We start from the raw sequence: 25,466 nt of genomic DNA on the forward strand, positions 1-25,466 counted from the left end.
TTGGGGTTGGAAATGTAAGGTCTCAGCTGCGGCTCCAGTCACCTGTCACCTGCTTTCTCTGCCCTGCCGGCATGAACTATCATCACTATTAAACTCTAGACCTGAAACTGACTCTTTAAGTTGCACAGGTCACAGTGTTTTAACACAGCAATAGAAAAGTAACGAAGACACATATAAGCAGCATGTTTTAGTAGAAGTGTGTGAAGTATTTTGTGTCTGTACCCAGGTTCTTCAAATGGTCATGTGGAAACCTTGATATAGTGTTAGACCATTGTGCTATGAGTGACTCTAACTTTAGCTGACCTGAAAACCTTAGTAACATGTCACTTCCTGGACTGAACTGCTCCGTTCATTGTAGTGGGGTGGGGGTACAAAACTGTGTTCCAAGTACTGAGGAAGCTAAGGCAGCAGAGCCACAAATTCAAGGCTGAATTCTAAGTGTTTCACCTAGAGAACGAGAAACAATGACTGGCTCCTAAGAACAATATTTGGAGTGATGAAGCAGACCAATGGGAAGAGAAAGGAGACTAAGAGATGGGGATGGGGTGCCTAAGAACAAAGCATAATAAATATATGAAACATATCAAATAAAATAATAAAATCCACTAAAACAGGTAGTAAGGACTATTTCTGCAGCATAAAAGGTCTCTTTTCTTCAGTGAAGAGGTGGAACATCCCACAAGGCTTGATTCTGTGGAACCGATAAGCTCTGTGCAGAGCCCTCATCAAAACACCCTCATGTTATACAGCAAATCATTTCTCTGATCGTCAGGGTGCTGAGCATGAGAAATGGCGACTGAGCAGTTTCCACAGAGGCACTAGATTTCATCAAGTGTACTTGTATGAGGGCAATGAAAGCAATCCAGGTTGTCAGTCAAAAGCTTCCATGTGCTCACCGAGCTCCGTTTTAAGTTTCTGGAGAGGAGTTTTCTGTCCTGGATCAGAGCTGACTTAATATAACATGATATTATAGCAGAACATGAAGATGTGGCAGATAAGAAATTCTAAAGGAAGGATTAGATAGACCATAACATGGGCATTTAAAAGAAGTCAACCCAACCGTTCTAGGAGCCATAACAAGGGTGTAAACAGAACAAGTAAGTGGAAATAGACAACACAACTGGAGGAGGATTTCTTGAAAATGTTCTGATTTCTACAACCCCAAGGTGGTGGGCACAATAGGGTTAGTCTTTTGCGACAAGTTCAGAGAGGCTACTTTTAAAGGCAGCTTCTGCCGAAATCCCTGGACAATGCGTAACATCTACCCAAGGGAACCAAATGTGAGAGGGATTGTTCAATGTCAGAGTAAATGGCTGTCCCCTCCACAACATGAGTAAGGGAACACATTTATCTTGAGCTCTAGAAGGTAGTCTTAGTGTCCTTTATAATAGACGAGAAGACTGGCAACCGGAAGCTGTGTCTAGAACCCAGTACTGCAGGATCATGGAAGGGGTGGGGGGGGAGTTCGGGACAAAGCTGCACAAGAATCCAATCACCAGATCAAATTTCTCCATCAGCCTGTTGTAGGATGACTGTTTCCCCTCCAGACATAATATGTTCAGCTCATGTATGCCATCTTGAAGTAGACCATTCTTGGTCAAGTAACAAGAACCATTATTCAGCAAAACAAATCAGCAGTAGCTAGGTCTACAGTAATAGCAATGCAGTTACTGACTGTGCCCTAGTGGAGAGAGAAAGGGCCAGTCATCTTCCCTATTCCCCACATTCCCAGCTTCAAGGCTTGTGAGAGATGCTTGAATATATAGGAAGTGGAAAGATATCTGAAAGAGGGCCTCCGTGAGATGGTTATCCATAGTGAGGTGGGAATTTTCAGTGATGCAGCTGTTTGGGCTCACCTGCTGTTGAGAGTCTGTTCTGCTCTGTTACCTACATTATGTAAAAGGTTTCTGGATGGGCCTTGCCCCGGAGACTGTGTTCTTTTAAACAGTTTTGACACTACTTTGAGGATGGAAGATGACTCTGTACTTGAGTGGTCACAAGAGAAGTACCATGTAGCCAGCAGCACCCACTGATAACTTACTTATTCCTGGGAGTAGAGGGGGTGCCACCCTATAAACTTATCAGAGTAAATGGAGACTATAGGGAGACATGGGCATACTAAAATCCTATCCCCCCAAACAAACAAACAAACAAACAAACAAACATAGGTGCAAATACTTACCAGACATACCAGAGCAAAGGAAGACTAGAACTCCCTAACCTGGACACTACCTAGCAGTGTTAATAGCAATAGCCCCAGTGTCCTGTCATCTGACCTCCTGATGTATGCAGCAAGGACCAACAGGCAGAGGACTTCACACTGTCCTTTCAGTTTGACTTGGGTCCCACTTTTGCCAACAACTTTCTTCTACTGACACCTGCTCATCATCCTATGAGGTTGTCTGGCCTTGATCCTCGACAACTATAATGGTGACATTCATAACTGCTGCGGCTTCAGTTTCTTTGCAGCTTGGCTTGGTTTGGTTATCTTTATCAACAGAGACTTGTGTAACCCTGTCAGTTTCCCAGCTTTGGTTTCTGAAGCCCCTTAAACTTCCTGTTTCTTTAATCTTATGAAGTCACTCTATAACCTACACATATGCATGAACAAAGAGATATTTACTATTTGATACATTGTATGTGATCTGAAAACTAGTATTAGTAATTAAAACTTGAATAAAAGAATCAGAGTTTGCCTCATTGAAAACTACCATACCCTATAAATTTATTGGTATTCAAGAAATTGTGACATTGTAGAAAGACACAAATGAGTTAGTTGTCTGTTTCTGACACAGGACATTCAGCCTAATCATGATCCTGAAGGCAGCACTGCCCCTATGCTCTGTAAATAAGCTTAAAAAACTACTAATTTGCTGAGGTAAATTTTGGTGGAATTGGTTTACGTTGCTGTCCTGTCTGGGTGAACTTCCCTGGAAAAGCCAACACAGCACAGTCCTTTGCATTCTCCTAACTGTGGCACACAGAGAGACACAAGGTAAGCAGTTGGAAGAGGAGGCCGCCTTCCCTAGAGAGTACTGCAAATTAACTGAGTATGCATGTGCGCACGCGTGTATGCGTGCATGTGTGTGTGTGTGTGTGTGTTGGGGTGGAGTATGAAGCTCATTTAGTCCCTTAATTCCATAAGATTGGTGTCTATCCAATCTGACAGATAAGGAAACTGGCTCAGAGACAAGCAGTGTGCCCAGGATCACACAGTTATCTACCCAATCTTGTTGGAGTAGGTGTGGCTTTGTTGTAGGAAGTGTATCTCAGTTACTTCCTACTGCCTGTGGATTGTGATGTAGAAGTGTCAGCTCCTTTCTCCAGCACCACATCTGCCTGTATGCCACCATGCTTTCAACCATAACAGTAATGGACTGAACTGTAAGCCAGACCCAATTAAATGTTCTCTTTTTATTAGAGAACATGGTATTTAGAGTCATGGTATTTCCTAATAGCAATAAAACCATAACTAAGACAGTAAGGGTCTGGAATAGACTGTGAAACCAATGAACCACATGATTTTAGCAGTGTCTTCCAATGTTGGGGCTTTGATCCTACTACCTGTGTATGGAAAGGTGAACACACAGATGTAAGAAGAACAAGAGAGACTTGTCCTGTGCTTCCAGAATGGTACTGGACAGATTTGAGGTTCTTGGAGTTAGTCATGTAGAAATATGCAGTTCAGATAATGCACATGAAGTATTTAGTAGAACCTGGCATTAGGTAAATGGCAGCTATGACTGTGAAAACCTTATACATAAAGCTGGAAAACTCAATATATAATTTAAGGCAGAATGCTCAGCCACTGACATCACTGTCTGTTCCACAAGCAGCCATGTTTATAATGGACACTAAACTTCGATAGGTGAGCCAAGAGCAGAGGCTAATGCCAGAGACTAAACTAGCCAAACTGAAAACAGCTACAGTTAAGTCAAACAATGGTTTGTCAGTGGGGTCCAGTGAGAGAGTTATGGAACACAAGATCTCTCCTGCACACAGTTTTGTAAATCATTACGGAGTCTGCAGATCCACTGAAGCTCCACTGTCCCCAGGTACTAACTACTCTATGGCTCCTCGGGAGGCAACATGAAGTCCTCAACCCAGGAATTCCCACCAAACCCAAAGTAAGGCCACTCACTCTCATTCCAAGCATCTGTTCACTGTTCATAGCCTGGATCGTAACATACCAAGGCTACAACTAATTTTCAACCTTTCAAGTTTAACTGACTCCAAATTACAAAATTTCTAAATCAGACCACTGTGGTACTTAGAGATTTTATCTGCTTGGCATCTTTTCCCCCCTCCTTCCTGTTGTGAAAACTCTTCCCTCCACCACCCCACATAGGGAACCCACCACATTTGATATTGGTGGACTTGCCTTTTGTCATGGGACATGTGAACAACATGGTCAAAGAAAAACTGCTTGCTGTCTACTGCCCACTTGTAATCATGCTGACTCCAACAGGCTATCCAAACCAGGCCAGTGAAAACACTTCCTTGGTACTACTCTTAGAATCATGGCTGAAGAGTTACTCTTGTTAAGATACAAGCTGCAAGAATGGTGCCTGACACTAATGGTTACAGGTGCCACCGTGGTGTGATTATGGAGTGTGGTGCATAGATGGGGAGGACACTGATGGACGTAAGGTGGGAGAAGAACAGGACAGAGAATATAAATGGCTGGATGAAGGCCTCCGAGCCCTCAACACAGCTGTGAAGGACAAACATGCCTAGTCTAAGTTGGAGTTCTGTTGATTACAAGCTGCATAAGTGTAACTAATAAACCTTATTTTAAGGGAAAACATAGTCCCAAGGGAAATTTCCTTCCATGAACAGTCCAGTCCCCATAGAATTCTGGGAGCCTTTTAGTAACAATCTTGACTGAATTAAAATCAATTCTCTGAATGAAATTCTCATATTAAGTCTAACTGTCAATGGCTGATAACTTTAACACCAGACCATTGCCAGGAATAGGTAGATCTAGGTATTTTGAAGAATATAAAAGAAAACACACACACACACACACATACATACATACATACATATGCACACATGCGCACACACACACGTACACACACACACACAAATCACCAATGGGGGAAATATATCTAATAAAATATAGTACATATGAGAGCAGTGTATGACGTGACACCTGTAATCCTGGCACTTGCGTGGCTGAAGCAGGATTGTTAATTTCAGGACAGTCAGGAATAAACAGTAAGACTGACACTATCTCAAGAAAAAGATTGCTCTGTAAATGGATGGGGAAAGTTCCAGGAAATCTGTACATAAGCAGACAGCACGGTGCCTGGCAGACAGCATCCCCTAATTATTACCACTGATGCTGTTTTATTGAATCTCCCGCTTCTACCATTTCCACTCAACTTCCCACTCTCTGTTGCTCTCCCACTACTATATTGGCAGCTTCCCTCTTCAAACTACTGAGTAGTCAGAGATCCACATTAACTAAGGTCTTTCAGTTCTACCTTACAGTCTACACAGCATTTTCACACACAACCTTTTTTCCCCCTTCGTTTCTGGAAAGCTTTGAGTTAAGTATCATGCCCCTCTTTCCAGACAAGAAAACTGTAGCTCAGAAAGGTAGCTTTTTAAAGGGAACTCCTAGAGTTGTGCTTAAACCCAAGCTTTACCTAAGTCCTTGCTTCTGGATGGCCAAGCTGTGAAGCATCACTTGATTCCTGAGGTCTTGCCCAAGCCTGATGAATGAAAGCAACAGGGCCTGGCCTGACCTCCTGTGACTCTGATGAGCTGGGTGCTGTGAATGAGGGCTGGGCTGGGCTGGACTGCTTTCTGCTTAACCAAGTATCTGTTATGCTTTCTGCCTGTGTTGTTGGGCCACAAGGAAGGCATATGGAAATTTCTGCTTTTAAAGAGCAAACAAAGCCCCCCCCCAAAAAAAAGGGGTAGAGTAGGCAAGGTGAAAAAATTGGCCATGCTTGGCTTGTAAGGAGGCTGGAGCAGATGAAATCACAGATAGCTAAAACAACTGAGCCTTAAAATCAAAAACAAAAACAAGAGAAGGGGTAAACAGAATGAAATAAGATGCCTTATGTGAGGGCAAACAGATTAACCTGACTCCCTCCCTCCACCCCAAAAAGCCTAGAGGTGAGGGAAATGGCTCAGGAAGTAAACGCTAGCTGTGCAAGCTTGATGATGCATAGTCAATCGTCAGTCCCCATGTAAAACACCAGCGTAGTGGCATGTGCTTGCAATCCCAATCCTGGTGATGCAGACAGGCAGACCTCTGGGCTATGACACCCACGGTTTACCTCTGGCTTGGACACAAATACCACACACAAAGAGTGAAAGAGAAAAGGAAGAAGTGAGCAAGAGGATGATGCACGTAGGTAGTAAGGGTAGAGAAGCCAAAGAGTGGGCTGGTGTGATGGGGAGTGCAGGTGGTACAGATGGTTTCTGAGCAGAGCAGGGGACACCCTGAAGGACAGCTAATGTGGCACCAAGAGGAGACTCTATCCATGGGGCAGGCGTTATAAATGTTCAGCTAATAGCCACGTGACCAACAAAACAAAGCCTCAGTTACCTGGGCGTTATTCCTGAATAGTCTCAACTCAAATCCGAAGAATCATATAACTGAGCTGAGTGGCCACCCCTCCCCGAATTTGAAAATAAACAACTGCTATTTGAGGAGTTAATTTGGGGTGGCTTATTATAGAGCAAATGCTAACACCACTGTCAGTCTACAGCTGCAAGACCAGGAAGTGATACCGTATCAACCGCACATGCTTTTCACTTGAAAAAAAAAAGGCAAGTGCTTCCTACCTCTGAGGTACTGCCAGTACTCCAGTCAGACACACTAAGGTTAGAGGAGAAGGAATACAAAGCACTAATTATGGCCTGAGGCTCAAGAGCATTGTGGAGAGAGCATTGGCTGCTCTTGCGGAAGAACTGAGGATCCAGCTCAGTCACCAACACTTAGATGGTGACTCACAACCATCTCTTCCTGCCGCTGCATTTCTGTGCACACACCTCCACACGTGCATTCACATAATTCACAATGTCACAAGAATTGTAAGACAACACAATGAAAGTGAGCACAGCCTAATGTGTGCTAGCTGTGCACCCATTTTCACTACAACATACTTCAAGGCGAAGCCTGAATTCCACAGCCAAGGAACGGACCGCTCTGGTGTTTTGAATACTGTATGAAACAAGAAAGACATTAGCATGGACCTGGGAAGGGATTCATTTCACAGAAGGTTTTAGTTTAATAGCTCTGGCATGAATCACAGAGCCACTCCTTCCTCAATTCTTTGAAAAAAAACAAAAAAACAGTAAAAAAGTCAATAAAACAAAAAACATTTTTTAAGGCATGGAAAATTCATAAATCATTCAGAGAAAAAAATGTGCAAATAAATATTCAGCGATTTTTTTAGGGATGTATTTGACTAAACATGTGACTAGCATTTTAAAAGCAACTCCACATGGCTACTTTGTTTGAATAATGAATGAAGATGGACCTTACCAGCAAGGCTTTGTGTGGCCCAGTGCCTCCAGGTTTTAAATGGTGGGGTGAATCTGAAAGAGAATTAAACAGGCATCCCAGGGGTGAATCACATGTGGGAAAGGTCTGCTTTCATCCCAAGCGACTGTGTAATGCGAGTATTTATTCTCTTAGTTACAGGTTAAAGAAGCTTGGTCTTGCTCCTACTAGAGTAGAGAGTGAATTTTTGCCTACATACTTCAACTTCCTGAATAGAAGGCATTCTTGCTTCTGCCTCGGAGAGTGGCTGGAGGGCTGAGGCCAGCATAACTATAAATGGTAGTGTTTTCATCCAAGCTCTCCAAGTGAGCAAAAGCCTCCTAGGCTGTCACTCTTGCTCTGGTCCCACAACCCACTTCTGCTAGGATTAAGCCTAACTTGAAGGACACATGAAGGGATGTGCCAGGCTTTCTAATGCAGCATGGAAATAACAAAATTTTGCCCTAACATTAATGGTGAGCCCCAAGAGAAATATAATACAAGCTACGTCAAAAAATTTTTAAAAAAGCAGATGAAAGTCTTGACAAGAGATTTGAATGATTAAAAATACTATCGGAACATGAAGTCCACATAAAACCTGAAGTCATCTTACATTTCTTCATTTAAATAAACCTGGCTGTATACATTGAGGTTGAGAGCACGATGTTATGAGAAAATTACATACATAGAGAAATGGTCTCCAGAGCAGCACTGCTTAGCCCCAGATCCCACTGTAAGAAGAAAAGCTCAAATCCTTCCTACACATTACTCATCTTAGTCCCTGTTTGTAGCGTCTACTTCCTCACCTTACATCTGCTTCTTTGCAACCTTTGACCTGCAGCTGTCCAACTCTTCCCCTGATTGGTTTTTAAAAACTAAACTGTCAAGATCCTGTACCTCTCAGCTCAGGCGAGCCACAATATAGTCCACAATAGCCGCTGGCTACACACAGAACAGAACAGATTGAGAAAAATGTAAAAATATTCTCAGTGAGTATTTCAGCATTCAGTGAAAACCAAACTACAAAGCAAATCAACTGTAATGGGGGGTCGGGGAGAGAGAGAGAGAGAGAGAGAGAGAGAGAGAGAGAGAGAGAGAGAGAGAGAGAGAGAGCGCGAGCGCTCATAGTACAGATATATGCTTATCAATGTATGGTGTATATGTATGCACATGCATGTATGGAGGTATAAGGCACACCCATACATAGGTGTGCTGAGATCAGAGGTGATGTGACATGTTTTCCTCTGTTGCTCTCAACCCTACCTTGTTTTATTTATTTTTTATCTTCTGTATATGAGTGTCTGGGCTGCATCTGTATGCACCACAGCATCCCTTCAGGAGAACAGATACTTTTTAACTTCTGGCCCAGCTCACCAGCTCTCTCTCTATACTTTTTTGAGATAAGGTTTCTCATCAAATCTTTTAATTTATTTATTTTAATTGGTTATCTTATTTATTTACATTTCAAATGTTACCCCCCTTCCAAATTTCCCCTCTACAAGCCCCCATCCCCTCCTTCTCCCCTGTCTCTATGAGGATGCTCCCCCATCCACCCGCCCACCCACTCCTGACTCAGTGGCCTACTGTTCCCCTATCCTGGGTCATCAAGCCTCCACAGGACCAAGGGGTTCCCCTCTCATTCTCACAAAATCTTAACGTTACCCTTTCAGCTAAACTGACTAGCCTGTGAGCCCCTGGTTCTGCCCGTCTTTGCCCTACAGCGCTAGGGTAACAAATGTATACTGCTGCATGGTGCTGGTAAGCTGAACTCAGATCCTCAAGCTGGGGCAACAGACTTTTATCCACTAAGACATTTCCCCAGCTGCCAAAATGGAGATATCAGTCACCATTTCCTTCTCTAAATAAACCGTCACTAGCTGTCTTAGCAGAAATCGGTTTCAGTACTGTCCGGGTGCCTGCAGGACCTGCCCTTGTTCTTTTTACCTCCACTAATTCTCAAGGCAGCTTTTTTGTGGGAAGTGTGCAATGAGGCACCTGAAACACAGCGAGATTACAAGCCTTGCCTGCAGCCTTCAGAGGGTTGTAGCAAAACTATGCTCAAGTAAACTGGAACATTTCCAAGTAAGATATTCCTTTCATTTTAATTATAAGCATTAATTATCAAAATCACCTTTCATGATACCATGGTTAGACAGTGACAGTAATGCCAGATGGGAAGTTACTTCATACTTAAAAACTGAAAACAATTTGACTTGGGAACATGCAAACCAAAGCAGGCCTGGAGTCAAGCCGAGTCTGGCATCTGCCTGCATCAGGAGGAAGGGAAGGAGGGGAGGATCATGTGTAATCGACAGAGCACCTTGTGTCTGTCATCTGTCTCAGCAAAAGGCCAATCTCTTTATCATTCTCCAGAAAGTCACAAGTCTGCATCTATGCATCTGTTTTAGCAGCAGTAGGGAGTTAAGGCCGAAAGAATAAATCAGAAAAAATAGAAAAAAAATCACATCCTTTTACTTTATTAATGCATGGGCAGAAGTTAAGGGAAAGTTAGACCCACAGGGTGACCTGGCCAGCTCATCCATGACACCTCATAGCCTGTGGGCTGCGGCAGCAGCACTGTGTTGCTCAGAGTCACACCCAACCTGTAAGAAGACTCACACATGCTCCCAGTTGTCTCATTCCCACCATTCCCGTCATTCCCCATGGACATGCTGTTCTTCAGTTATCCAGACCTCCCTGCCAGCCAGCCCAGTGAGCCAAAACTATGCTCGCACTGTAGGAGCATTTTTTTTTTCTCAGCTGACAAACACATAGCAGGCAGCGGGTACAGTAAGAGCTGGTCTTTATGGAGCCAGGTACGAAAGCACCACAAGCTCCCTTAATGTTGTCAGTAATTCTGTGAGTCACCCTTTATTGCCCCATTTAGCAGGTAGGTACACAGGCACAGAAGTCAGTAGCCTAAGGTTACAAGGCTTGCAGGTAGCTGCAGCAGATGGTGAAGCCAGACAATCTGCTTCTGAAGTCTGTGCTCTAACAGCTACACTGAACCTGCAGCGACCTGATTCCAGAGCCTGTGCTCTAACAGCTACACTGACCCTCTATCCACTTGGTCCCACTGCTCTCCTCACCATCCTTACATCGCTGCATCAGTTGCGCTTAGTTTGTGATGTGCTGGTCTCTCTGCAGACTTTTACAGAAACCTGGAAGGGTGAAAACCACCTCTATATCCCATCTTTGAGTCTCTGAGACCTAAAATGTTCAGTATACAGTTGGTGCTCAATAAAGACACACATGGGAAAGTGGCACTGCATGGATGGGGCACAGGGCCTCATAAAAACACAGAGGAAAGAGTCTCAGGGCATATTTTCGTCAACAAAGCACATTTTATCTTAGTCTTTTAAATTCAGCCATTACCAAGTACCATTACTTCCTAGGCCTATTCGCTACTGGAGGGACTTAATCACATCTCCAAGAGATTCATCACTTTGATTCTTGTGTGTGTAGGCTGAAGCACAACTTGGGGGGTTGTTCTAAGGAACCATCTACCTGTTTTTGAGACAGAGTCTCTTTCTGACCTAGAATTCTCCATGAAGGCCAGGCTGAGAGCCAGCGAGGACCAGGGACTTGCCTGTTACTCTCTGCCTAGCACTTGGATTACTGTGTGCTACTCCAGCAACCTTTTGTATATAGATGCTTGGGGCTGGATGCAGTCCTCATACTTGCAAAGCAAGTAGTTTGCTGACTGAGCTTCCTTCCTCACCTCTACACATGGCCTCTTACATGGAAAGCTTGCCTAAGTAGTAGCATACAATGACTTTGGCTGGAGAAAAGAGACCCATGATGAGAATTGTCGGTGCTTGCCAGGAAATGGCCTAGAGTTCTAAGGCATCTCTCTAAACTCCTCCTGGATGACCACAGAAAGGAACTTTATATAAGGACATGGCCCTTTAGCGATAGAAAAGGCAGCTTTAGGATCAGAGACATGCAAAGACCTCCATCGAGAAATAGCTCTTTCTAACTTATCCCAAAGACTGCACCAGGACTGTGGCCCAGCGCGCACTCACATATAAATGCTGTTAGCTGTAGTGTCCATTGAAGCACAGAGACATCACCTACCATCTTCTCATGAACATGAGTATCAGTGGCATCTATCATTCACAACCAAATTATGTGTCTGTATTTTGATTTTTGTATCTCAAGTGTTTACTGAGAGTTTTACAAAGCACTGGGAATGTAGCAGTGAATAAGGTGAATGGTGTTTCTGGCCTGTTCAGGGTAATAATGTGCAGAAACACTAAGAAGTCAATGCATGGTGCCTGCAGAAGTTAGGAAGGGTCCTAGAATTGAAGTTACAGATGGTTGTGAGCCACTGTGCAGATGCCAGGAATATAATCCAGGTCCTCTGCAAGAGTAGCCAGTACTCGTAACCACTGAACTACCTCTCCAGTTCCTTGTAGTAGTTTTCAACCAATGCATGGATAAGTTGAGTAGTTTAACAATATCACCAACACAGAAAAAAAGTAATATACCTGTTCTTCCATGTGTGGAAATCAGAGGACACATTGCTAGAACCAGCATTCTTTTTCATCATGGGTTCCTGGGTTCAAAATCAGGTCATTTGGTCTGGCAACAAGGGCCTTATGGGCTGAATCATATCATGGGCCTACATTGGTTCTTCTGTTTTGTTATACTATGAACATACATAATATTACAGAATAAGGGACGGAAAGATACTCAGCAGTTAAGAGCACCTATCGCTCTTGGAGAAGATTCAAGTTTGGTTTCCTGCACCCAAAGGCTTATAACTGCCTTTAACTTTTAGTGCGAGGAGACCTAATGCCCTATTCCAAACTCCACGTGCAACGTGGTGCTTGTAAATTCATATTGGCTCATACTCATTAGATTAGAAAATCTTTTTAAAAATATTAGTGTATTCCACTGTCCCAGTGCTGGAATTTTTGATGGACGTATGTATTTTTATATGATGTTGACTTCAGTTTATGTCATCAACAACACAACTGGGTAAGGACAGAGGAAAGGGAGAGCTGGATCCTTAATTAGTGAGGAGTAAGTTCCTGGATAATTATCTCTGAGCCTCAGTTTTCTCTAGTATAAAATGGGAACTAACAATACTATTTGCATGTAGTTGTTAAAAGGATGAAAACTATTAGCACAGTGCCACGCAGAAACATTCAGTAGGGGGTCAGAGGGAAGGCTAAGTGGTTAAGAGCATTCTGGAGGACCAGGGTTAGATTCCCAGTACCCTATGGTGGCTTATGACCATCTACATCTCCAGTCCCAGGATATCTGATGCCCTCTTCTGACTTCTGCAGATACCATGCACACATGGTGCACACACATATATACGTGCCAAACACTCATACATATACAATAAAAATTTTAAAAGGAAAAATTCGCTAAGTGATAGGTATTATTTTAAGCCTTAACTATTGTGCATGTTTTCTGTATGCATTTAAAGTTGTTCATCTTGAAAGCCTTAATTTACTAAATCATTCCTATCATGCTGGAAGTTTTAAAGTGATTAATGGCTTATACCTTTATAAGTACAACTAACTTTGGATGTCTTTATGATTTAGCTTTGTAATTCTTCCATCTCACTTCTCTAGTTTCCTTGAATTCAAAGAATAGAATTGCTAGCTGGTTTGCTTTTATTTTTCTTTTCTTAAAGGGGATTTATTTAAAAGTATAATATTTTATTAATTTTAGAGAATTTCACAAAATGCATCCTGATGGCAATCACTTCCCATTCTTCTCTCAACTCTTTTAAGATCCACTTTCCCCTTCCTTTTTATTCTTTTAATTGCTACTGAATCAGTTTTGTTCTGTCTATAGACTCATGGTATAGGACCATTCACTGAAGTGTAGTTTACCTACCAGGGGTTGACATACCATGAAAGAAATGGCCTCCCTGTCTCCTAGAAGCTATCAATTTTTATTAGATTTCATCAGTCAGGGATGGGACTTGTGAACCCCTCTCCACTAAAGAAACTTTTATTAGCACGCTACCAACAAAATAATGAACGAACAGTTCCTAAGATCTATTTTACTAAGCAGTTTTTAGGATTTGTGTGAGTGCATGTGTGCTTGCATACCACATGCACCCAGGAGCCCATGGAGGTCACTAAAGCATGTTCAATTCACTGAAACTGGAGTTACAGGCTATTGTGGGCCACCACAAGGGTGCTAAAAACTAAAGCCCTATCCTTTGCAAGAGCAGTAAGCTCTATTAACCAGTGAGCCATCTCTCCAGCACTTCTTAACTCTTAATATTTTATAAATAAGATGGTACTGTTAATGTGTTGCTTTTTCTAATTTAATAAAAATGAAGATTTCCTATTTATCAATGAATTGTTACAATGAAAATACTCATTCTTTTGTTCATTTGTGTATTAGTTTACCCTTTTTTCTTTTAACTGTCTTCTTTATAGTTTATCACCAATAATATATATGTGTGTATAATATATGTATATGTATACACACACATATACACTGCTACAAACATATTCCCAAAACTTTTGTAATTTTGTTGTTGTTCTTGTTTGTGTGTTTCTTTTTTGAGACAGAGTTTTGCTATATAGGTGCTGTGGACCTAGAACTCACTATGTAAGCCAAACTGGTCTTGAACTCAGATATCTATTTGCCTCTTCATCCCCAACTGCTAGGATTAAAGGTGTCACCACCACACCAGCAGTTTTTTAAATTCTGAGGTAGCTTTTCTCAGTTATAAGACACTTAGAAAATATGCAGCAACCATATTTGTCTAAGCCTCATAAACAATGATGCTTCTTAGTGAAATTTTTAGTGAAATGTTTTTGGCTGCTTTTCAAAGTCCATTTGCATCTACTTTGAATTCCACAGTTAGTCTATGGAAAAGCTTCCAGGTATAACGATTCCTTCCCACAGAGTATCGTGGAAAACATTGACAATTCACAACTGAAAACAGTAGAGGTGCAGACTATAGGTGACATGGTAGGGTCCCTGAGTCCTTTAGGCAGCTGTAGAGCAGACTCTGGGTCTCTCAGGAAAGAAATGTTGTGAAGTAAAATAAAATGAATTGTGTGTCCTCTCAATTTCTGTACCATGCAAACACTCATCCCCCACCCCACCCACCCAACCACAGACACACACAGACACTCACACATATTCATATCACTGTCATGTCTGGTTGGCTTTTTTAGTGTATTTTCATACAGTCTCACAGCACCAATTCTGTACCATTTCTATGGAAACCTTCCCAGACAGCATCAGGGAACCATCCTGGAGGCTCCCAAGAGATGCTAGTAAATTCAGTGAGTCTACCAAAGTGATAATTATCCTTAACCTTCTTTCATGAAGTTAATAATTTAAATACCTAAAATGCAATTTAGGCTTTGCTCAATTTTGTTTGTTCTGAGACTGCCCTAGAGCTGGCAGTGAACTTAATTGTTCTGATCTAAGTGCTGGGATTACAGGTGTCTACCACCACAGGTGGCTCTGCTTTTGTTTGTTTATTGGTGTTGTCTTTTTTTAACTTGGGATAAACATACATTTTCTCATAAGGGTTTCCTCATTCTTTATTCAGTGCGATCATTCCACTCCCTGAAGCTCTACAACTTATCCCTCTATCAATGTAATTCATAATACACTGCACTTAAACTGCAGGGGAAGGCTTCGAGAGTCTGTTGTTTTGTGGTCCTGTTACCCCACTGTCTAGCACTGTGCAGAATAATTCTGATTCAGTGTTTCATAAAGTGATAAAAGAATGGTATACAGTTAAGTGGCAAGTCTTAATGGGAAGAGCAGTGCAGTGTAGGTTCCATTAACTATATGTTCTGTTACATCACAAACACATTCCTATCACGAGACAAAGTCTATTAGCTAAACAATGCTAAGCTATATTAAATGGAGTGTTCCAAGATATTTAACACCTGGCCCCAATCTGTGCCTTTCTATAAATATATCTGTTGTGCTTTTATCTGCAATTCACATCTAACCCATTCTTGAAGAGTCCTGTATGTATGTGTATGTGTGTGTGAGTGTGTGCGCATACCTGAATATCCCATAAAGATAGGATTAGTATCTCACAGAAATATGGAATATCTGTTTCCTAACTCAGTAAAATTCATGGGAGGCAACTGACATTAATTGGCAAGGAAACAAAATAATTTGGATCAACATATGAAAGGAAAATATTGACAATTCACAACTGAAAAGAGTAGAGCCTGTGTGTCATTTCATCTTCAGAACTTTCTATGATGACACATCTTATTAAATCTTTGTTATAACATAATGTATTTAGTTTATTTATATACAGATTGACATTGGACCCACCTTACATAACAGGTTCTCTGTTTCTACACCCATCCTCACTGATAGTTATTTCACTTTGGCAGGCTTGGCTGGCTTGTGTATATTTTCATAAAATCTTGTGCCCTACAGTACGAACTACAACCCAACTGAACTGAACAGTACTCCCTGTGGAGTGGATAAGCCCTTCTGAGATAACTAGTGTCATCATCTCCCAAGGAGAAGGGAGGGGAAACAGCAGATACACTGTAAAGGCAGAAGGTTTGTAGCATGTTGGTTCTCCCACCATCTTACTCCGTCTAAGCATATCTGGTATCTATATGTGCCTGGCAGAAAGAGGATGGGAAGAGCTCCTTGAGAAGCTTACAGTAAATCATAGATACCCAGTCAGGCAACTGTTGCATGACAGCAGTGATGGCTTAAATCTAACTGTAGTAAGGACACAGGACTTCCTACTGAGCAAAGAGAATGCCTGAACTAGCCCAGAATGCTCATGGGAAGCTTCCAGAAGGGTGATGTGGTGAGTGATCAGGGCTAACGAGAAGAGGGAAGGAATTCTTAGGTACTCCAGTGGTTGCAAAGAGCTTACTATGAGGAGTTTAAGATGGGAGAGGTACCTTATTGCCAAAAAACTACCAGGCATTCAGAACCTAAATTGAGGGAACTACAGTGCAAACTATGCAGCAATAGAAAAAGGTACAATCTCTAGCATTCTAACTTTGAAATCTTACAGACAATGACTATCAAGGAAACCACTAAGAGTCAGGTACTCAACTTAACAGCTTAGGCTGACCTGGACTCTGTGTAAGATGTCGAATATACTTGGGCTGTAGGTACAGGGCTGTATACTAAAGCAGCAGACTATTCAAAAATATTCCTTTCCACACAACAGGTAGTGAGGAAAATGTAAAGCAGGCTAAATGGCTTTCCAACACGAGATGCAGAAAGCTTCTAAGCCATTGAGTGCCAAAGGCCTGCTAGTAAATCCTAGTTCAAGTGCATCTGCCCAGGAAGCTTAGCAAATGCTATCCAGTTCCAATTTCCTGGTAAGAAGAGTGTCAGAAGAATGGTTGGGGATGTGAGCTTTAGTAACTTGACAAAAAAGCAATGCTGTGTAACACACTGTTAGAGCTTAATGAAAAAATGCTCAAAGTCCAACATGCATAGATAGGACTATTTAAGAAAAACCTAAAGATATTTAAGAGAGAAGCCAAGCCCCCTCCCTTCCTTCCCCCCCAGGAAAGAAAAGGTGTAGAACTTAGTAGCATTTGTCACTGATCATATATGTTAATATTACTTTGCCTTCTAAAACTTCCAGTTTTATTGGAATACTCTAGGCTGTTAGATTTTATGTTGAAAAGAATCATTCTGTTCACATGTCTTAGTTCTCTTCTTTGGATGTTTGTCCATACAGTGTCTTGCTATGCAGCCTAGGCTAACCTCAAAGCTTACTGTAATCCTCCTGTCTCATCCTTTCAGGGGACTAGATCATAAGCATGCGACTCCACACATGGCCATTTCTGGCTTCTTTCTTATCATCTCACATTTAGAGATATAAGTTAAACTCTACTTTATTTCATAAGCAACTCCTGTGACCCCTGCTTCAATACCTCTTGAGTCTCTCCAGCTTCTATACTCAGCTATGTAAGGCAGCCAGCATCTCTTGCATAGGTGACTATCATAACCCTCTCCAGATTCTGGACCTCAGTCTGGTCTCCATCCAGTGAGCAAAGGGCTGTTCACTTTATTTTCCTACTCAGAAGTCACAGCAGCCTTAGCATACTCATTGAAGATCATCCCCTTGGCCACCAGGCCTCCTTGGCCTAGCCCTCTATCCAGTTACATAGACTTGGCTTCTCTTCAAATATCACTAGCAAGCTCCAGTCTTGAGGCCTTCAAGTATATTCACTTTTCTACTGGGACCATAAGCAGACACCTACTCCTGCCTATCTGTTTTGTTCTGGTCCTCCAGGTTTCTTCAGAAGAGCCCTCCTCCCCTACATTGCTTTGCTATGTCAATGTAACTTCTGATGCTCTCCTTTCTAGCTATTGACTTACATGCATCTCTCTCACTGGAATGAAAACTCCATGAGCAAACAGGCTGTATGTTTAATGATGTACCCCAGGGCCTGAAATGAAGCCTGACAGGAATAAGCATCTAATAAAAACTGTATTTAGTTTATATGCACGTGGGGAGGAGGGAGGGAGGAAGGGAGGAAGGGAGGGAGGGAGGGAGGGAGGGAGGGAGGGAGGGAGAGAGAGAGAGAGAGAGAGAGAGAGAGAGAGAGAGAGCACATGCTCATATATGGGAACATGCATGTGGCCTGAGATGCTGAGAACAGGTGTCTTTTTCAATCAATTTCCAGCCTAAACCTCAAGTTTACTGATTTGGCTAAACTGGCCAGCCACCAAGCTCTGGGGTCCACCTGCCGACACCACCAGTACTGCTTTGTCTGGCTTTTACATGGGTGCTGGAGTTTGGAAACTCAGGTCATCAGGCTTGCACAGCAAGCTTGATGCCCACTGAAGCATCTTCCATCTCCCACAGGTACTATAAATTGGCCAGAAATATTTTCTGTTGAACTGAGTTTTAGTTAGTACTAGAAAAATGTTTTTTATTTCCAAAATGACAAACAAACAAACCACATAAATAATGCCATGTTGACTTGCAAAGAAGTTATATGAGTTCAATAGAAAATATCATGGTTATACTGGAAACGTTTGGTAGGCAACTGCTGTTCTTCAGTCTTCTGTCTCTTAAGGCCTTACGGTTTTGCTGCTTTAACATCAGACTCCTATTTGCCCCATCTGTGGTTAGTAGCACAGTTTCTTCCAGTTACTTCTAAATACTGCTGGCTCTGATCTCAGTGCCAAGTGGGTTGCTCCACTACTTTTGTTGCTTGGTTCAATGAAGTTTGGGGCCAACAGCCACTGAAAACACTGTAGAACATTAAGAAAACACTGTAGAACATTAAGAAAACTCCTGAGAGAGGGAGTTTTAGAAACAAGCACAAACCCTTCCCAAGTGGGTCCTTTTGGGTTCAGGCAGCTTGGCTGATATCGGTGCCTTTCAGAGGGGCAGTGTTTCTTCTTCATGAATGAGTTCCATTGATGAGAACACACTAAGTAGGCAGTGTTAGCTCGAGGGACCGCCACTCTACCCTGGCATCTGTCGGGGTAGTAGAGAAGGGAACCCCACAGAGACCACTATTTCCCATCACACTTTCACCTCCCTTTGTTTGCCTCCCTAAGAAGGCTCAGTCAGCTCCAACAAGTTAGAGCAAGTGCCAACTGGCTTTTCTTTTTCCAATTGGTTTTCGTTTTACATTTTATTTATTTTTGTTGGGAGGTGGGGGCTGGGGAAGTCAGGGAGTTCACCAGCTGCTCTTCCCTATCCTTTATGTTTGTTGTAAGACAGGGTCTTTACAGCTCAGGCTTGCCTAGTACTTGAAGTCTACCTGAGCCAGTGTCCTGAGTGCTAGGTCTGTAACAAACACTATAACAGAACACAGGTCTATGACAACCACCTGGTTCATCTCTTCCTCTTTCTTTTTATTCTTATGTGCATTGGTGTTTTGCCTGGATGTACGTCTGTGTGAAGGTGTTGGATCCCCTAGAACGTGAGTTGTAGGCAGTTGTGAGCTGCCATGTGCATGCTGGGAAGTGAACCCGAGTCCTCTGCCAGAGCAGCCAGTAGTCTTAACCACGGAACCATTTCTCTAGCCCCTCACCTCTCTACTTCTTAAAGCATAATCTTCCTGGAGCTTTTAAAGGTGAGACTTTGGGATTCTTTCTTAAAAACAAGGCATTCTTTTAAAAAAATGTTTATTGTATTTACTTATTGTGGTGAAGAGGTACACTCATGCCCTAGCATGCACGTGGAGGTCAGGAACAACTTGAGGGACCACATAGGTTCTGAGAATCAAACTCACACCAGATACGGCAGAAAGTGCCTCTGCCCATTTAGCCATTTTGCTGGCCCCTCAAACAAGATACTGTGTTGCGAGTGAGTCTTGTGCACTGTATATTCAGATGCTGATTCCTGTGTCCAGAGATCTAATGACACTAGCTAGCACCGTCATGATTATGGAACCATCTGCTATACCACTGTTGTGTAAAGAATGCTCCGTAAGTATCCGACTGGTTGATAAGGAGCTGGTCAGCCTATGGCTGGGCAGAGGAGATAGGAAGGCTGGACTTGTGATCCCAGCCAGGGGTCCCAGGGAGAAGGAGAGGAAGGATCGTGAAGAAAAGAGAGAGACCCAGTGGAGAGACCAAGAGGTGGCCATAAGGCAGAGGGTCTAAGAGGAGTCTTAACAAAGCAGGTTGCCAAGGGATTCATCATGAGGACACACATGGAGCAGAGCAAACCAGGGCAGACTTGGATTGAAGGTAAAGAACCATGTGGCTGAAAAATAGCCATAGAGGATTAGAACAGCTCAGAACCTGCCTAGCCTAGGCTTACAGATTGTTAATAAACTTAATCTTTGTTTCATTCATTTGGGAGCTAACAGGAATAGATAAGGATTTTGTGATTAAATTACAGACTACAATATTCTTAATTTTGAATCACTTGAGAATTCACAGCACAGTTCAAAGATGTGATCACATGCTAACATTACATATAACATAAATAAAACACACAGATTTCCTGCCCAGTGACCTCCCCCATAAGTACAATGTAACAAATTATGCATGGACTTTTATTTATGAATTGTCTTTAATGTTTAAATGGTCTTGTATGTGATGCGGTATCCTCTCTCACTGTTGGTCCTCTCTGTGATAAGGTACCCTTCTCTCAGCAGTGGTTCTGTCTGTGATGTGGATCCTCTAACCATACAGGAATGAAAGCTTTTGGGTAGTATGTCCAAAAGAAAATAGTAAATATGAATTACAAAAGAAGCACATTGTTATTCAAGTTAATATGACCCCACAAAGCCTCTTTCTCTCTTTTCTTTTCTTTTTTCCTTTCTTTCCTTTCCTTTTCTTTTCTTTCTCTCCCTCCCTCCCTCTTTTTTTTTTTTTTTTTATGATCAGAAATCTGGACTCCTGGGATATGAGCACAATTTAACTCGGAATGAATTCCAGGGTCTCTGCTACCTGGACTAGCCCAGGCAAGCCAACATAAACCGAGGACGGGCGACTTTTTGAGCGACCCTCACACTCCTGTACTCTTCTGCAAAGCTTCAGTGCAAACACTCTCAAACGCCTGTCTGCCCTAATACTGCTGTACATTTTCTTCTCCTCCTCACAGGGCTTGGGTGAGTAATTAATCTGTTAATAGTTCTTTGGCCAGTTTTGATGTATTTCTGGCAATATTCAAGGTTAAAACATTTCAGTCGACTAACACGAACCTCCATACGTCTCCCTATGTAAATTCTTTCGTTCCTCTACCCAGAAAGGAAGGTGGTGCGCGAGCCCTTGCAGACTTGGGAGAGGGTGGGAAGAACACCGAGAGCCGGAGGGTGGAGGAGAGCTGAGACTCACGAGCTCACAGCAACCGTGGTTATCTGCTCATGACCTGCACAGCACTGGATCCATCAATGTTCATGAAGCCTCACTGTGCCCTGAGGAGCTAATGTGGTCAATGGTTGCCAGGAAAGAGGAAGTCATTTTCTTGAGTGCTACACCACTAGTAACTTGCCCGTGCTCTGGTAAATAACCCCCAAGCGTGGTTACTTAAGCAACCCTAATTAAACTCCGCGAGGCACTGAGTCACGAGCAGATTCTAAGACATGAAAGGGATGAGCAGCAGAAAGAAGAGGGCACAGGATGGGGTAAGAGAGGGTAAGGAGGTGAGTGTGGTCAAATACATACATGTTTAACAATGTGAAAGAATAAGTAAATGAAGATTAAAGTAAGGCAAGGACTGGAAAGCAGGCTCACAGGTACCGTTCTGGCAGAGAGTGTCAGTATATGGTTAAATGAATCAGAATCACTTGTAACTTCAGCTCAGGAAAAGCCAATGCTCTCTTCTGGCCTTTGTGGGCACCCACAGACATGACTACATTCATACATTTTTTTTAGCTTTTTTTTTTTTTTTTTTAAAGGCAGGGGTAGGGATGAAAACTCTTACATATACAACAGAGATTATTTCCCAGTGTTCCTCCTAGATTCAAAACCAATAGAATCCTCAGTTCAGGATTTGTAACTCCTGAATCCCTTAATATGGTTATCAGAATCTCATAGAAAAATCCTGTCCATCTTTTGTTTTTCTTTTTCCCTCCACTGTTTTATGTGCAGTACCACTACTGGTCACTGGGCAGACAGCTCTCAAAATGTCCCTGCTGACAAAGTCTGGGTTTCTGTGTAGGGATGCTGGGAGCTCTGGATGGGTGGCCAAGCTGAGGTCAATTCAATGAGACCTGAAGGGATACCTGGGAAGGACACAGGAAAGGATTCTGTGTCCTCAGCAAAAATAGGAGTGTATTACTGGTGTTTTAAAGCTGGCTGAAAGACTGTGACAGCCATTTGGTGACCATGAGAAATTTAAAATTAAAAAGCAATGCAACCAAGGGGGTAAGTTAATGAGCCGAGACAAGCATGGACCTTTAATGACTGTAAAGAGAACAGCTGCCTCCTTCATGATATAGCCCTTAACATTTTAAGGTCATGACTGGTCAGTTTGCTTTTCTGATATGTTTAGCCTTAATATTCATAAAATGACAGGGCTTGCAGATTTAGGAACATTCACTTTATCGAACTTGCAACTGACAGGACAAATGTGACGTACTCAGGATGTATTTGTGCCATCTAATTCAGGAGCCTCTGGGCTTTCTCCCTCTAGAGCAGCTGCTCCATCCAGCAATCAATCAGAGTTGCCGTCTTTCATTTCCTCCTGCCAACAACTCAGTGCTGAACCAGTACTTTACAATGGACTCCATCAGGCATAGAGGATACAAACACCTCGGGGACACAAAACAACTATACCCATTTTAGAGACAAAGACACTGAGGTTCTTGGGGGGTCTAAATGTTTTCCTATATTAAAACTCTGTTTAACCTCTTTGGGATTTAACTATCTGAATGTTTTGTTTTATGCTTTTCACTGTGCAATATATGCCACATGTGTTTCACTGTGCTTCAAATGTTAGGCATTGCTTCAGTTGCCTAATTTACATGTAACAAGAAAGTACACTGTCTTTTGATATTCTACAATTGGGGTGAAAAGCTAAGCCAACAGGCACTTAGCAGGGCAGGGTTTCTTTTACTGCCATTACAAGAAGAACTGGGAGCGTTGAGGACACAGGAAAAGGGCAATACACAATGAGGGTAGATGTAAAGACAGACCCACAGCTCCAACACAGGCTCCCACCTACATGAAAATATCAATCTGCATTCATAAGAACACCAGAATTCACGTTTGCAACTCAATAAAATAATGGAAACTGGCCCTTCTTTCTACTGCTTCTCTTTAGAGTCATTATATTATCAATGTTGAAAATTTTTATGAACTATATGCTCACAATTAACATTTGACCAGTTTTTAAAAGGCATGTCTTTGTGTCTATGAAAACATGAATGCTCTCCTTTTTTCCTTATTATTATTATTACTTTTTGATCACGGTGCCTTCTTGACAAAATATATCCATTTATTTACAGACTAAACATGTACACTGTTCCTAATGTCTGAAGGCCTCCCAAGAACAAACGCTGTGTGGAACCATACATTACTGTACTACAGATGCAGGTATTAGGCTCCATTCCACAGAGTCATGTGCCTCGCCTTGCTGGGCTGGCATGCCAAGTATTTCTTCATCCTTCTCTTGGTTAATTCTGGCTAATTCAAGAAGTTCTAAACTTAGATGCAACAGTAACAACAGAAACCATGCTATGTCCTGAGTATTCTACCACAATGCAGTCACACTGGTAAGTACTTTCCTGTGAATTCCATTTCAACCTGGTCTTACAGTGTAATCCCAAAGTATATGGACCAGAAGGCAGGCATCGAACATGTATGCTGGCTGTATAATTTAACTTGGGTACCTTTCATGTCCACAGTTCGAAGTAACAGAATTATCAGACTTTTTATAGAGGAAAAGCTAGTTAATTTAAGCCAAGGCTGACAGAAGCAGGCTACTTAGCCCCGCCTCAGCTCTCTGTTCTTGAAGCTCTGGTTTGTTCTCATTTGGAATATTTTATTAGTTAAAAAGTGCCATAGGAAAAAAAAAATCAGAATTGGGAACAAAACACCCATGGAAGGAGTTACAGAGACAAAGTTTGGAGCTGAGACAAAAGGATGGACCATCTAGAGACTGCCATATCCAATGATCCATCCCATAATCAGCCTCCAAACGATGACACCATTGCATACACTAGCAAGATTTTGCTGAAAGGACCCAGATATAGCTGTCTCTTGTGAGACTATGCCGGGGCCTAGCAAACACAGAAGTGGATGCTCACAGTCAGTTATTGGGATGGATCACAGGGCCCCCAATGGAGGAGCTAGAGAAAGTACCCAAGGAGCTAAAGGGAACTGCAACTCCATAGGTGGATCATTATTATGAACTAACCAGTACCCCAGAGCTCTTGTCTCTAGCTGCATTTGTATCAAAAGATGGCCTAGTAGGCCATCACTAGAAAGAGAGGCCCATTGGACTTGCCAACTTTATATGCCCCAGTACAGGGGAATGCCAGGGCCAAGGGGTGGGAGTGGGGGGGTAGGGGTGTGGGGGGGGGAGGGTATGGGGGACTTTTGAGATAGCATTGTAAATGTAAATGAGGAAAATACCTAATAAAAATGACATACAAAATAAAAATAAAAATCATGCACACAAAGGTAAATTCTCAGATTAGTTTTCTTCCTTCCTTTCTCTTCCTTCCTTTCATTCATTCATTCATTCATTCAAGATTTACTTATAAGAATAAATATGTAGCTCATTCATTCATTCATTCATTCAAGATTTACTTATAAGAATAAATATGTAGCTGTCTTCAGACACACCAGAAGAGGGCAACGGATCCCATTACAGATGGTTGTGAGCCACCATGTGGTTGCTGGGAGTCAAACTCAGGATCTCTAGAAGAACAGTCACTGCTCTTAACTGCTGAGCCATCTCTCCAGCCCCAGATTATTTTTCTAAGAATACTGAGCCTGTCCTGCCATGAAGACCAAGACTGGGGACTCTCTCCAAGTCTCCAAGACTCTCTTCTTTAAGGTCTCTAAGGTCTCTATTTTCTAGACAGTCATTGCAGAAGGCCACACTGTTGCTGATTGAGCATAACCAGTGACTTAGATAAATGTGAAATCCAGGCGCCAACTCAAGTAAAAACAGCACACAAATAAAACTGCACACCATGATCTAAGGGAGCCCAAGTAGGGGTTGGTGGCCTGTGCAGAAAAGTCCCCTTTTTAGTTCTGAATTTTGGAAAATTCCTCCAGATTGATTTTACTCAAATAATTCCCAGTTAAACTTTCCACACTTTATCAGAAGAGGTCTGAACCTTGAAAATAGGTGGGGCAATGAAAAAAAAATCAGTCCAGCTCCAGGGCTACCTATGGGGGTCATATACCATGTGTGTGCTCACACCACTAACTAGAAAGCATTAACCTCAGGGTTATGGCCACCAGCTGACTCCCCCTAGGTGTCCCCTGACCTCAGTGTCTTTCATCTTTACATTCCAGTCTCAGGTTTCACCTTCATATAAAGCAGCTGAGTACATGGTGCTGGTGCTTCCAGTGGGGTGAACTGACT

General features: G+C 42.4%; 1 protein-coding gene across 9 annotated transcripts in view; it reads right to left on the reverse strand.

The window, feature by feature from the left end:
• Gng12 (G protein subunit gamma 12) overlaps positions 1-25,466 on the reverse strand; it is a 130,449-nt gene that overhangs the window by 61,227 nt on the left and 43,756 nt on the right. For 5 of the 9 annotated variants that reach the window (XM_021165252.3, XM_021165254.3, XM_029478914.2 and 2 more), the window contains exon 3: positions 7,508-7,560. The exons of the other annotated variants lie outside the window; for them this stretch is intronic. The gene's annotated coding sequence lies outside the window, so the exon portion shown is untranslated. The remainder of the gene's footprint in view (positions 1-7,507; positions 7,561-25,466) is intronic. 9 annotated transcript variants of the gene reach the window in all.

Source organism: Mus caroli, unplaced genomic scaffold (assembly GCF_978045245.1).
Source record: "Mus caroli unplaced genomic scaffold, Mus_caroli_1 scaffold_7, whole genome shotgun sequence".
NCBI lineage: Eukaryota > Metazoa > Chordata > Mammalia > Rodentia > Muridae > Mus > Mus caroli.